We start from the raw sequence: 14387 nt of genomic DNA, 5'->3' as shown, positions 1-14387 counted from the left end.
AAAATTGTTTTTCTCATCTCGGTCCTACAGGATTTCCCCTTTATCCTTAAACTGTGAGCCCTTGTCCTGGACTTCACCAAAATCGGGAACAATCTTCCTGCATCTAGCCTGTCCAACCCCTTAAGAATGTTGTAAGTTTCTATAAGATCCCCCCTCAATCTTCTAAATTCCAGCGAGTACAAGCCACTAAAATTCATCTCTTCGTTGTGAGATTACTGATTAATCCTTCCCTCGAGAGCCCAATTTCAAAGGGCCCTGATGATCTCTTGTTTTGGGGACTTTGCTAGATTCATTCGAATACCAAATTCCTGAAATTACTTCACACAGTAGATAAAACAAGAGGACATGACTTCAGAATTAAGGGACAGAAGTTTAGGGGTAATATGAGTGGGAGCTTCTTTACTCAGAAAGTGGTAGCAGTGTGGAATGAGCTTCCAGTGGAAGTGGTGGAGGCAGATTCATTGGTATCATTTAAAAATAAATTGGATAGGCATATGGATGAGAAGGGAATGGAGGGTTATGGTATGAGTGCAGGCAGGTGGGACTAAGGGGGGAAAAAAGTTGTTCTGCACGGACCTGTAGGGCCGAGATGGCCTGTTTCCGTGCTGTAATCGTTATATGGTTATATGGTTATATGGTTATAAAGCGATGGTGTGGCGAATGTAGATACTCACACTACGGTGCACATAAAGCAAATGGATGAATAGGTATTGGACTGGGGAATAAAGTAATTAAGGTCGACCTGCTGAGAAAGTGTCCAATCGAATAATTGTGCCAGTCTCATTAATTGAAAATGTTTTCCAAAGAAATTTGAAAGCGCTGCTCTCACAGTCCTCGACATTACTGCGAGAAAATATAAGTATTCGCCATCCGGAGGTTCCCAATCTTCAATATAAACCAATGATTTGCCAAGAATGCTGTCGCAAAGGCTCATCGACAGAAATTATAAGATGCCAGTTTTTTAAAAGCTGTTCGTTGAAGTGTCTAAATGAAAAGATGCAAAGCTGAATAGCAATTACAAAGGATTTCTGCACAGGCAACATCTAGTATATTTAAATCCCACCATCCCACCATGCCAATGCTAAACTTCATCATGCATATTGATATTATCCACATTGAATGTGAATGTACAAGGCCACTATGAGGGAGTTTGGAGATTAAATTCAAGTAGATGATATTGTTGGAAGTGAACATACAGTGGCTTGCAAATGTTTTCATACCCCTTGAACTTTTCCACATTTTGTCACGTTACAACCACAAACATAAATGTATTTTATTGGGATTTTATGTGATAGACCAACACAAAGTGGTGCATAATTGTGAAGTGGAAGGAAAATGATACATGGTTTTCAATTTTTTTTACAAATAAAAAACTGAAAAGTGTGGCGTGCAAAAGTATTCAGCCCCCCTGAGGCAATACTTTGTAGAACCACCTTTCGCTGCAATTACAGCTGCAAGTCTTTTGGGGTATGTCTCTACCAGCTTTGCACATCTGGAGACTGAAATTTTTGCCCATTCTTCTTTGCAAAATAGCTCAAGCTCAGTCAGATTGGATGGAGAGCGTCTGTGAACAGCAATTTTCAAGTCTTGCCAGAGATTCACAATTGGATTTAGGTCTGGACTTTGACTGGGCCATTCTAACACATGAATATGCTTTGATCTAAACCATTCCATTGCAGCTCTGGCGGTATGTTTAGGGTCGTTGTACTGCTGGAAGATGAACCTCCGCCCCAGCCTCAAGTCTTTTGCAGACTCTAACCGGTTTTCTTCCAAGATTGCTCTGTATTTGGCTCTGTATTTGGCTCTGTACCCATCTTGCCATCAACTCTGACCAGCTTCCCTGTCCCTGCTGAAGAAAAGCATCTCCACAGCATGATGCTGCCACCACCTTGTTTCACAGTGGGGATGGCGTGTTCAGGGTGATGTTAGTTTTCCGCCACACATAGCGTTTTGCATTTAGGCCAAAAACTTCAATTTTGGTCTCATCTGACAAGAGCACCTTCCTCCACATGTTTGCTGTGCCCCCCACATGGCTTGTGGCAAACTGAAAACGGGACTTCTTATGGCTTTTTTTTCCAACAATGGCTTTCTTCTTGCCACTCTTCCATAAAGGCCCGATTTGTGGAGTGCACGACTTATAGTTGTCCTGTGGACAGATTCCTCCACCTGAGCTGTAGATCTCTGCAGCCCCTCCAGAGTTACCATGGCTGCTTCTCTGATCAATGATCTCCTTGCCCGGCCTGGCAGTTTAGGGTGGGCGACCATGTATTGGTAGGTTTGCAGTTGTGCCATACTCTTTCCATTTTCGGATGATGGATTGAACAGTGCCCCGTGAGATGTTCAAAGCTTGGGATATTTTTTAATAACCTAACCCTGCTTTAAACTTCTCCACAACTTTATCCCTGACCTGTCTGGTGTGTTCCTTGGGCTTCGTGATGCTGTTTGTTCACTAATGTTCTATGACAAACCTCTGAGGCCTTCACAGAACAGCTGTATTTATACTGAGATTAGATTACACACAAGTTGACTCTATTTACTAATTAGGTGACTTTTGAAGGCAATTGGTTGCACTGGATTTTATTTAGGGGTATCAGAGTAAAGGGGGCTGAATACTTTTGCACGCCACACTTTTCAGTTTTATATTTGTAAAAAAAATTGAAAACCATGTATCATTTCCCTTCCGCTTCAAAATTATGCGCCACTTTGTGTTGGTCTATCACATACAATCCCAATAAGATATATTTACGTTTGTGGTTGTAACGTGACAAAATGTGGAAAAGATCAAGGGGTATGAAAACATTTGCAAGCCTCTGTAGTTGTCACGGATTGCCGCAAGATTTTGACCATGTGGGCATGTGTACAGTTGAATGGTCCATAGAGTTTTGTTCTGATATTGTGACGTGTTGCATTTTGGCAAATAACCTCTGGGCACGATCTTCCCAGCGACCGTTAGGATCCTGGTAAATGCCGTGGATTAGAGCGATCAAGTCGTTCCCTGAAAGTGGCAACGCAGGTAGACAGAGTGATGAAGAAGGCTTTTGGCACGTTGGCCATCATCAGTGAGAGAACTGAGTACAGACGTTGGGACGTAGAATAAGGACTAAGCCATTTAGACATCAGTCTGAAGAAGTGTCTCGACCCAAAACGTCACCTATTCCTTCGCTCCATAGATGCTGCCTCACCCGCTGAGTTTCTCCAGCATTTTTGTCTACCGATTATCTTTTGAAAATCAGAATGGAATCTTAGTGTTATATTTTGGAAAGTCTAACCAGAGCAGAAACCACACATTGAATAACAGGCCGCTGGAGGGTGTTGCAGAGCAGAGGGATCAAGGAGTGCAGTTACACAGTTACCTGAATGTTCGCCATTGGTAGATAGGGTGGTGATGAAGGCTTTACTTACATTGGTCTTCATCAATCAGAGCATCGAGTACAGAGGCAGGGATGTTATGTTGCAGTTGTACTCCAAGTTGAGCAGGAGCGCAGGAGGTGGAGGGGAGCATGGCAGATGCAGTATAATGTGGATAACTGTGAGGTTATTCACTTTGATGGCAAGAACGGGAAGGCAGATTATTATCCGAATGGTGGACACAAAATGCTGGAGTGACTCAGTGGTTCAGGCAGCATCTCTGGAGAGAAGGAATGGGTGACATTTCGGATCGAGACCCTTCTTCAGACTCTTTGAATATTAGCTGAATGGTGTCAGGTTAGGAAAAGGGGCAGTGCAACGAGACCTGGGCGTCCTTGCACATTAGTCACTGAAAGTAAGCATGCAGGTACACGAGGCAGCGAAGAAAGCTAATAGCGTATTGGCCTTCATTACGAGAGGAGTTGAGTATAGGAGCAAAGAGATATTTCTGCAGTTGGACAGGGCCCTGGTAAGACCACACCTGAAGTATTGTGTGCAGGGTTGCCCGCCCAAAATGACGAAGGGCATTCTTACTATTGAGGGACGGCAGCGTAGGTTCACGAGGTTAATTCCAGATATGGCGGGACTGTCATATGATGAAAGAATGGAGCGACTGGGGTTGTATTCACCGGAATTTAGAAGAATGAGATGGAATTTTATATTAAGGGATTGGACACGTTGGATGCAGGAAACATGTTCCCGATGTTGGGGGAGTCCACAATCAGGGGCTACAGTTTAAGTATAAGGGGGTAGGCCATATAGAACTGAGATGAGGAAAAACGTTTTCACGCAGTTGTGAATTTGTGGAATTATCTGCTCCAGAAGGCAGTGGAAGCAGATTCATAGGATGCATTTAAAGTAGAGTTAGATAGAGCTCTTCGGGCTAGCGGAATCAAGGAGTATGGGCAGAAGGCAGGAACCGGGTACTGTTTGTGGATGATCAATCATGATCACATTGAAAGGGAGTGCTGACTCGAAGGCCCGAATGGCCTACTCCTGCACTATTGTCTATGTATCTACGTATCTATAATCTTATAGTGGCGTATACAATCAGAAGCGGTATAAAATCAGAAGCGGTGAACGCACGGTGGCCTTTACTCACTGTAGGAAAATTAACAATATAAGGGCATCCAGTAGGTTTAAGGTGAGAGGCCAACGATTTCATAAGAACCTGAGAAGTGACCTTTTCCCGACAGACGGTGGTGGATAAATAGATCGGGCTTACAGATAAGGGCAGGTACTATAACAACATTCAAAATACATTTGGGCAAGTACATGGATAGGAAAGCGTTGGAGCGATATGGGTCAAACACTGGAAGGCGCAACTAGGTTAGATGGGGCACCTCGATCAACATGGACAATTCGGGCCAACGATCGTAGTTCTGAGCTCTGTAACAACGTGCCGGTTTCGAGTGGAAACGGGCAGCCGGTAAAGCTGGCAATCAATGATTATGAACATCAGGCAAGAGTGAGAAATGGATGTCAATGATCAGAATGTTCATGTTCATTAGCAGAACTTGTAATGAATTGCATCTGCTCTTTATGTTCTCATGCTCTCATGGTCTGTGTACTTGTGTTTGTACATAACAGGTCTCCATGTTACAGGACCCTTTTCCATATTATTCCATATTATTCCAAGAAATATTCCAAGCGGAGAAAGGGCCGACCATGGCTGACAAGAGACGTCAGGGACAGTATAAAAATTAAAGCGAAGAAGTTCAACGTGGCAAAGATGAGCGGGAAGCAAGAAAATTGGGTAATGTTTAAAGAACAACAGAAGATAACCAAAACGACAATACGGGAAGAAAAGATGCGGTGCGAAGGTTAGCTAACCAAGAATATAAAGCCGGATAGTAAAAGCTTCTTTAGGTATGTGAAGAGGAAAACATTAGTTAAGGCCAAAGTTGGACCCTTGAAGACCGAAAACTGTGAATTTATTATGGGGAACAAGGAAATAGCAGATGGGTTGAACAGGTATTTTGGATCTGTCTTCACTAAGGAGGACACAAACAATCTTCCTGATATAGTAGTGGCCGGAGGATCTGGGGTGATGGAGGAACTGAAGGAAATCCACATTAGGCAGGAAATGGTGTTGGATAGACTGATGGGACTGCAGTCTGATAAATCCCCAGGGCCTGATGGTCTGCATCCCAGGGCACTTAAGGAAGTGGCTCTAGAAATCGTGGATGCATTCGTGATAATTTTCCAATGTTTTATAAACTCAGGATCAATTCCTGTGGATTGGGGGGTAGCTGATGTTATCCCACTTTTTAGGAAAGGAGGGAGGGAGAAAACAAGGAATTATAGACCAGTTAGCCTGACATCGGTGGCGGGGAAGATGCTGGAGTCAATTATAAAATATGAGATAGCCGAACAGTTGGATAGCAGTAACAGGATCAGTCCTCGTAAGTATAGATTGACGAAGGGGAAATAATGCTTGTCTAATCTTCTGGAATGTTTTGAAGATGTAACTAGGAAAATGGGCAAAGGAGAACCAGTGGATGTAGTGGACCTGGATTTTCAGAAAGCATTTGATAAGGTCCCACATAGGAGATTAGTGGGGAAAATTGGGGCACATGGTGTTGGGGGTAGAGTGCTGACATTGATGGAAAGTGGTTGGCAACAGGAAACAAAGAGTAGGGATTAACGGGTCCCTTTCAGAATGGCTGGCGGTGACTAGTGGGGTACCGCAAGCCTCGGTGGTGCGACCGCAGATATTTACAATATACATCAATGATTTGGATGAAGGGATTCAAAGCAACATTAGCAAATTTGCAGATTACACAAAGCAGGGTGGCAGTGTGAACTGTGAAAAGGATGCTATGAGAATGCAGGGTGACTTGGACAGGTTGGGGGAGTCGCAGATGCATGGCAGTTGAAGTTTAATGCGGATAAATATGAGGTTATCCACTTCGGTAACAAAAACAGGAAGACAGATTACTATCTAAATGTCGTCAAGTAGGGAAAAAGGGATGTACAACGGGATTTGGGGGGTCCTTGTACATCAGTCTATGAAAGTAAGCATGCAGGTACAGCAGGCAGTGAAGAAATCGAATGGCATGTTGGCCCTTATAACAAGAGGAATCGAATATATGAGCAAAGAGGTCCTTCTGTAGTTGTACAGGGCCCTGGTAAGACCAAACCTGGAATGTTGTGTGCAGTTTTGGTTCCCTAATTTGAGGAAGGACATTCTTGCTATTAAGAGAGTTCATTGTAGGCTTACAAGGTTAATTTCCGGGATGGCGGGACCAAAGGGCAGGACTGCCATATGCTGAGAGACTGGAGCAGCTGGGCTTGTACACTGTTAACGATGTTGGGGGAGTCCAGAAACAGGGGCCACAGTTTAAAAATAAGGAGTAAGCCGTTTAGAACGGAGACGAGGAAACACGTTTTCACACAGAGAGGGGTGAGTCTGTGGAATTATCTTCCTCAGAGGGCAGAACAAAACGTTTCTATTGCGGTGTAATAAACAAGTTGCCAGGAGTTGAAATGGAATTGAAATCGTCATTCATAAACTTTACTGTCTAATCTCGAAATCTCAGTAGTTAATCAGCAAAACGTAGTTTAGTTTAGAGATACAGCGCGCAAATAGGCCCTTCGGCCCACCGAGTCCGCACCAACCAGCGATCCCCGCACATTAACACTATCTACATACACTAGGGACAATTTAACATTGTTACAACTGCAATGTGTTCGAGTAAACCGAAGTACTAGGAGAAAACCCATGCAGGTCACGGGCAGAACGTACACTTGCAGAATAGGCAAGCACCCGTGGTCGGGATCAAAACCGGGACCCGGGGCATTGGCGCTGTAAGGCAACAACTCCAGCGCTGAACCATCTTGCCCCATACGTTGGGTGTGTTTCGTATAAACGTTTAAAACCGAGATGAGAAGAACTTTTTTCACACAGAGAGTGGTGAATCTCTGGAACTCTCTGCCACAGAGGGTAGTTGAGGCCAGTTCATTGGCTATATTTAAGAGGGAGTTAGATGTGGCCCATGTGGCTAAGGTGATCAGGGGGTATGGAGAGAAGGCAGGTACGGGATACTGAGTTGGATGATCAGCCATGATCATATTGAATGGCGGTGCAGGCTCGAAGGGCCGAATGGCCTACTCCTGCACCTAATTTCTATGTTTCTATGTTTCTATGTATAGTTTATAGGGTTGTTTATTCCTGATACCAGCTTAGTTGGATTCCCGCATGCATCAGCCGAGTTCTAATGAGGTCAGTGTCAGCATTCAGCATTGAAAGGTTATCAGCCCTTGGGTAATGTTGAACGCGAAAGCGGCCCTGCAAAGAAATAAAAAGGGCGGGATTACAAGCAAATGTCTGTCGTGTCCCATCTTCAGTTCCCGTTTGTTTTAATTCCCACCTGTAGTACACTGCCGACCGCAACATTTGAAGCCGGGTTTACCCCTTGCTTCATATAGAAGGAGGCTCTCGATATCTTTCAGGAAGTAAAACTGCGGGATGAGTCACTGAGTACAATTAAACCGCAGGTTGACAGGTGGGGTGAGTGGGCGGAGGGGGTTGATGTCATGGTGTCTTGGCTTGCCATCTGCATTGTGATGTAAGTTCAAAACCATAAGGAGATGTATTGGACAGAAGCTTGGTAATAGTAGACCAAAGATAAACACTGACTTCATTGATGTTTTTAATCCTTGGCACTTCAATAAACTTAAATTACACGGTAGCCGCAGAAACATTGGTCGATGTGTTTACGACTCATCAATACAAATACGGTGTCACCAGCTGCCCGTACCGTCCATCCCCTGGTCACTGTTCATACACACTGGTCACATGATCTGGATGAGGGAATTGAAGGCAATATCTCCAAGTTTGCGGATGACACTAAGCTGGGGGGCAGAGTTAGCTGTGAGGAGGATGCTAGGAGACTGCAAGGTGACTTGGATAGGCTGGGTGAGTGGGCAAATGTTTGGCAGATGCAGTATAATGTGGATAAATGTGAGGTTATCCATTTTGGTGGCAAAAATGGGAAAGCAGACTATTATCTAAATGGTGGCCGATTGGGAAAGGGGGAGATGCAGCGAGACCTGGGTGTCATGGTACACCAGTCATTGAAGGTAGGCATGCAGGTGCAGCAGGCAGTAAAGAAAGCGAATGGTATGTTAGCTTTCATTGCAAAAGGATTTCAGTATAGGAGCAGGGAGGTTCTACTGCAGTTGTACAGGGTCTTGGTGAGACCACACCTGGAGTATTGCGTACAGTTTTGGTCTCCAAATCTGAGGAAGGACATTACTGCCATAGAGGGAGTGCAGAGACGGTTCACCAGACTGATTCCTGGGATGTCAGGACTGTCTTATGAAGAAAGACTGGATAGACTTGGTTTATACTCTCTAGAATTTAAGAGATTGAGAGGGGATCTTATAGAAACGTACAAAATTCTTAAGGGGTTGGACAGGCTAGTTGCAGGAAGATTGTTCCCGATGTTAGGTAAGTCCAGGACAAGGGGTCACAGCTTAAGGATAAGGGGGAAATCCTTTAAAATCGAGATGAGAAGAACTTTTTTCACACAGAGAGTGGTGAATCTCTGGAACTCTCCGCCACAGAAGGTAGTTGAGGCCAGTTCATTGGCTATATTTAAGAGGGAATTAGATGTGGACCTTGTGGCTAAGGGGATCAGGGGGTATGGAGAGAAGGCAGGTACGGGATACTGAGTTGGATGATCAGCCATGATCATATTGAATGGCGGTGCAGGCTCGAAGGGCCGAATGGCCTACTCCTGCACCTAATTTCTATGTTTCTATGTTTCTATACCTTCACTGGCGAACATGTTCGAAAACCCTTCTTTACATAATCTTATCACCATGTGTGCACGACAAGGGTACACTGAGCAAAACATCACAGACTACTTCTACTGAGAATGTAGGAATTTATAATGGGGGAACAAACAGATGTCAGGTGAATTCAAAAAGTGTCCTACATCGGTTTCCCGAGAGAGGATAAAACTAAAGTTCCAAAAAGGGGCGTACGTCGAAAATTGGAAAGGAGTGGGGATTTAGGATAATTATAATCAGAAGTAATACAGAGTACAGTATGGAGCAGGGGTTGACAACTCTTCGTGTTTGATGGCTTAATCCAATGGTCTCTCCAGAGATGCTGTCTGCCATGTTTATACATATTGGTTTCACCATGTAGAAATTACAGCTGTGTTTATAAGTAGCCCCCCCATTTCAGGACACAAGAATATTTGGGGCACATGGCTTCATAGGTGATTGTTATTGCCCAGGAGTGTCTAGATGCCTCCTTAATGCTGGTATAAGCGAGCTCCCAGCACCTAGTCATTCATCGAGTCTTTCCATCACATTTGGAAACGTTTATTGTTGTTTATCAACATGAGGACCAAAGTTGCGGCAATGAAAGTCAAATAAGCCATTATGAGACGGAGAAAAAACAACCTGTTAGAGACATCAGCCGAACCTTAGGCTTACAACATCAACTGTTTGGAAGATCATTAAGAAGGAAGAGAGCACTGGTGAGCTTACTGGGGTGGTAGATTGCAACCTTCACGTGGTCCGCCCTGTTTCGACTAATGCAACTCGACGTGCACAAACGGAAGATTAAATAGAACAAGTTGTCCAACAACTTTAGGCTGTGCACGCCACATGAAAGAAGAAGAAGGAGAAGAAGCTTACTAATCGCAAAGGGACTGGTAGGCCATGGAAGACCTCCACAGCTGATGACAGAAGAATTTTCTCTATAATAAAGAAAAAACAAAACAAACAACTGTCCGACAGATCAGAAACACTCTCCAGAAAGCATGCGTGGATTTATCAATGAGCACTGTCCGCAGAAGACTTCATGAACAGAAATACAGAGGCTACACTGCAAGATGTAAACCACTGGTTAGCCGCAAAAATAGGATAGCCAGGTTACAGTTTGCCAAGAAGCATCTATAAGAGCACACATAGTTCTGGAAAAAAGGTATTGTGGACAGATGAGGCGAAGATTGAGTATGGAGGAGAGAAGGAACGGTCCAAGATCCAAAGCTTGCCACCTCATCTGTGAAACGCGGTGGTGCGGGTGTTATGGTCTGGGGATGTATAGCTGCTGAAGGCACTGGCTGACTTACCTTCATTGATGGTAGTAGCATAATGACTTTTGATTTGTGTAGACACATCCTATCTGCTCAATTTCAAACAAATGCATCAAAACTCATTGGCTGGCGGTTCATTCTACAGCAAGACAATAACCCCAACACAGTGCTAATACAACAAAGGAGTTTATCAAAGCTAAAACATGGTCAATTCTTGACAATAGACAATATACAATAGGTGCAGGAGTAGGCCATTCAGCCCTTCGAGACAATACCGCCATTCAATGTGATCATGGCTGATCATCCCCAATAAGCGCCCCGTTCCTGCCTTCTCCCCGTACCCCCCTGACTCTGCTATCTTTAAGAGCCCTATCTAGTTCTCTCTTGAAAGTATCCAGAGACCCGGCCTCCACCGCCATCTGAGGCAGGGAATTCCACAGATTCACATGTCTCTGTGAGAAATGTGTTTGCTCTTCTCTGTTCTAAATGGATTACCCTTTGTTATTAAACTGTGACCCCTGGTTCTGGACTCCCCCAACATCTGGAACATGTTTCCTGCCTCTAGCGTGTCCAAACCCTAACAATCTTATATGTTTCAATAAGATACCCTCTCATCCTTCTAAATTCCAGAGTATACAAGCCCAGCTGCTCCATTCTCTCAGCATATGACAGTCCCGCCATCCCGGGAATTAACCTTGTAAACCTATGCTGAACTCTCTCAATAGCAAGAATGTCCTTCCTCAAATTAGGGGATCAAAATTGCACACAATACTCCAGGTGTGGTCTCGCTAGGGCCATGTACAACTGCAGACGGATCTCTTTGCTCCTTTACTCGACTCCTCTTGCTATACATGCATTCTTACTTTCATAGACTGATGAACAAGCACCCCCAGATCTCGTTGTACTTCCCCTTTTCCCAACTTGACGCCATTTAGATAGTAATCTGCCTTCCTGTTTTTGATACCAATGTGGATAAACTCATATTTGTCCGCATTAAACTTCATCTGCCATGCATCTGCCCACTCCCCCAACCTGTCCAAGTCACCCCGCATTCTCGGGGCATCCTCCTCACAGTTCACACTGCCACCCAGCCTTGTGTCATGTGCAAATTTGCAAATGTTACTTTGAATCCCTTCATCCAAATCATTGATCTATATTGTAAATAGTTGCGGTCCCAGCATCGAACCTTGCGGTACCTAACTAGTCAATGCCTGCCATTCTGAAAGGGACCCGTTAATCCTTACTCTTTGTTTCCTGTCTGGCAACCAATTTTCTATCCATGTCAGCACTCTTCCCCCAATAGCATGTGCCCTAATTTTTCCCGCCAATCTCCTATGTTGGACCTTATCAAATGCATTCTGAAAGTCCAGGTACACTACATCCACTGTCTCTCCCTTGTCCATTTTCCCAGTTACATCCTCAAAAAATTCCAGAAGATTAGTCAAGCACGAATTCCCCTTCGTAAATCTATGCTGACTCGGACCGATCCTGTTACTGCTATCCAAATGTGCGGTTATTTCAACTTTTATAATTGACTCCAGCATCTTCCCCACCACCGATGTCATGCTAACTGGTCCATAACACCCTGTTTTCTCTCTCCCGCCTTTCTTAAAAAGTGGGATAACATTATCTACTCTCCAATCCACAGGAACGGATCCTGAGTCTATAGAACGCTGGAAAATTATCACCGATTTTTAAAGCTCTTCCTTAAGTACCCTGGGATGCAGACCATCAGGTCCTGGGTATTTATCAGCTTTCAGTCCCATCTGTCTACCCAATACCATTTCCTACCTAATGTGGATTTCCTTCAGTTCCTCCTTCACCCCAGATCCTCTGGCCACTACTATATCCGGAAGATTGTTTGTGTCCTCCTTAGTGAAGACGGATCCAAAGTACCTGTTCAACTAATCTGCCATTTCCTTGTTCCGCATAACCGCATTCACCCTTTTCGGTCTTCAAAGGTCAGACTTTGGTCTTAACTATTTCTTTCCTCTTCACATACCTAAAGAAGCTTTTACTATCCCCCTTTATATTCTTGGCTAGCTTACCTTCGTACCTCATCTTTTCTCCCAGTATTATATTTTTAGTTAACTTCTGTTACTCTTTAAATATTACCGAATCCTCTTGCTACCCGCTCATCTTTGCTACGTTGTACTTCTTCTCTTTTATTTTTATACTGTCCCTGCCGTCCCTTGTCAGTCACGGTCGCCCCTTACTCCCCTTGGAATCTTGCTTCATCCTAGGAATACACAGATCCTGCACCTTCTGCATTATTCCTGGAAATACCTGCCATTGTTGTTGTGTGCCTTACCTACACCAAAGTACCATCCTGGAAAATTTCCAATCAGGTTTCAGGGCCCACCACAACACAGAGTCTGTCTTGTTGAAGGTACATAACGACCTGCATTTCGCCATCGACTTGGGTGACTGTGCAATCCTGCTCCTTCTCGACCTCCGCTCAGCGTTTGATACAGTGGACCACACCATCCTACACCCATTCCAGCGGCACCAACACCGATTCCTGCGGAACTCCGCTTGTCATTGGCAGCCAATCAGAAAAATCACCATTTATTGCCACTCTTTGCCTTCTGCTACCCAGCCAACCTGATATCCATGCTAGTATCTGCCCTTTGATACCCTGGGCTCTCATCTACCTCAGCAGCCTCCCACGTATCAAAGGATTTCTGAAAATCTCGCTATACAACTACTTATTCTCCTTTATCTGTTATTCCTTTATTAAATTGTGCCAATTCAGCCATCATTTCTCTTGGTAAACAGCGGAGCATAGAACAATTTTGAAGATTAATTTAGTGTCTACAGTTCTTGTGCCCGTCTCATAAGACATCTGATCAATCCAATAACAGTAAAACCAACTGGAAAATAAACAGTCGAAGCAAAATGTGCAGCACAACCTTTCAAATAGCGACTTTTGTGTTTGAACTAACACGCCCCAGATCACGATTAGGCAAGACGGCCAGGTGGCAGAATTGGGCTGGTGTTCAGTTACGGGTCAACAATCACCATTCATTCAGCTGCGCGTTATTTTGCTAGACATTAAAAAACGACGATCTATTAGGTACAGGATAATAAACCGTTAATGTTTTTTTTTAATGATTCATATTAAACTAGTTGTTGCTCTTGCTGTCCATTTATCAACCCATCACATAGCATTTGAATTGTTAAAAAATGCTATTTGTATTTTTTTCAGAAGTAGTTATTTTATATTCTTAGTTCCTACAGGCACAAAACTATGATTATGTAAATCTGGGGCAACCCCACCCCGTATCAAGCAGTTTCACATCACAACTAAAATCAACCTAACATTGTTGAACCATGCAAGTCTGAAGTGGAGCAGGAAACAACAACATGTGCAACATATTGATAAGAAAGGCAACATCTCCCACAGGTTCGTTGTGATTAATAATTGTATAATAAATACACACTTTCAGGACCATTTTATGAGGCTGAGAATTGGTTCTAAAATGTTAAGGTACAACCCTGTAAGCTCGGTGAATACAGTTCAAAGTTGTTAACAGCAAGAGGTGCACAGGTTGCCCACGAAATCTACCGGTTCTTACGTTTTATTAACAGGTGCTGAATAGAAAAAATGAGATTTTATCAAATCTTAATGCTAATCAAATCACGTATATCCCACACGACTGATATTCTGCCGTGAAAAACGAACACTGCGGCCCACTTCTTCCACTACCATATATGTTTTTTACCTAATTGTGTTTGTACTAATCTCGTGTGTTTTTGCCGCCTCTATCCTTTTTAAGTCTTGGAGATTTTTGTGTATTTCGTGTACAATGTACGGGTTCACATGTTTGTCTGAGACCATTTGTCCGTGATACTGCTGCGTGCAATGCTATGATTGTACCCATACATTAGCGTACTTAACCGTATAAGAATAAACTGCAC

The sequence above is a fragment of the Leucoraja erinacea genome, chromosome 15 (assembly GCF_028641065.1).
Source record: "Leucoraja erinacea ecotype New England chromosome 15, Leri_hhj_1, whole genome shotgun sequence".
Classification (NCBI taxonomy): domain Eukaryota; kingdom Metazoa; phylum Chordata; class Chondrichthyes; order Rajiformes; family Rajidae; genus Leucoraja; species Leucoraja erinaceus.
Note: the sequence above shows the minus strand (reverse complement) of the source record.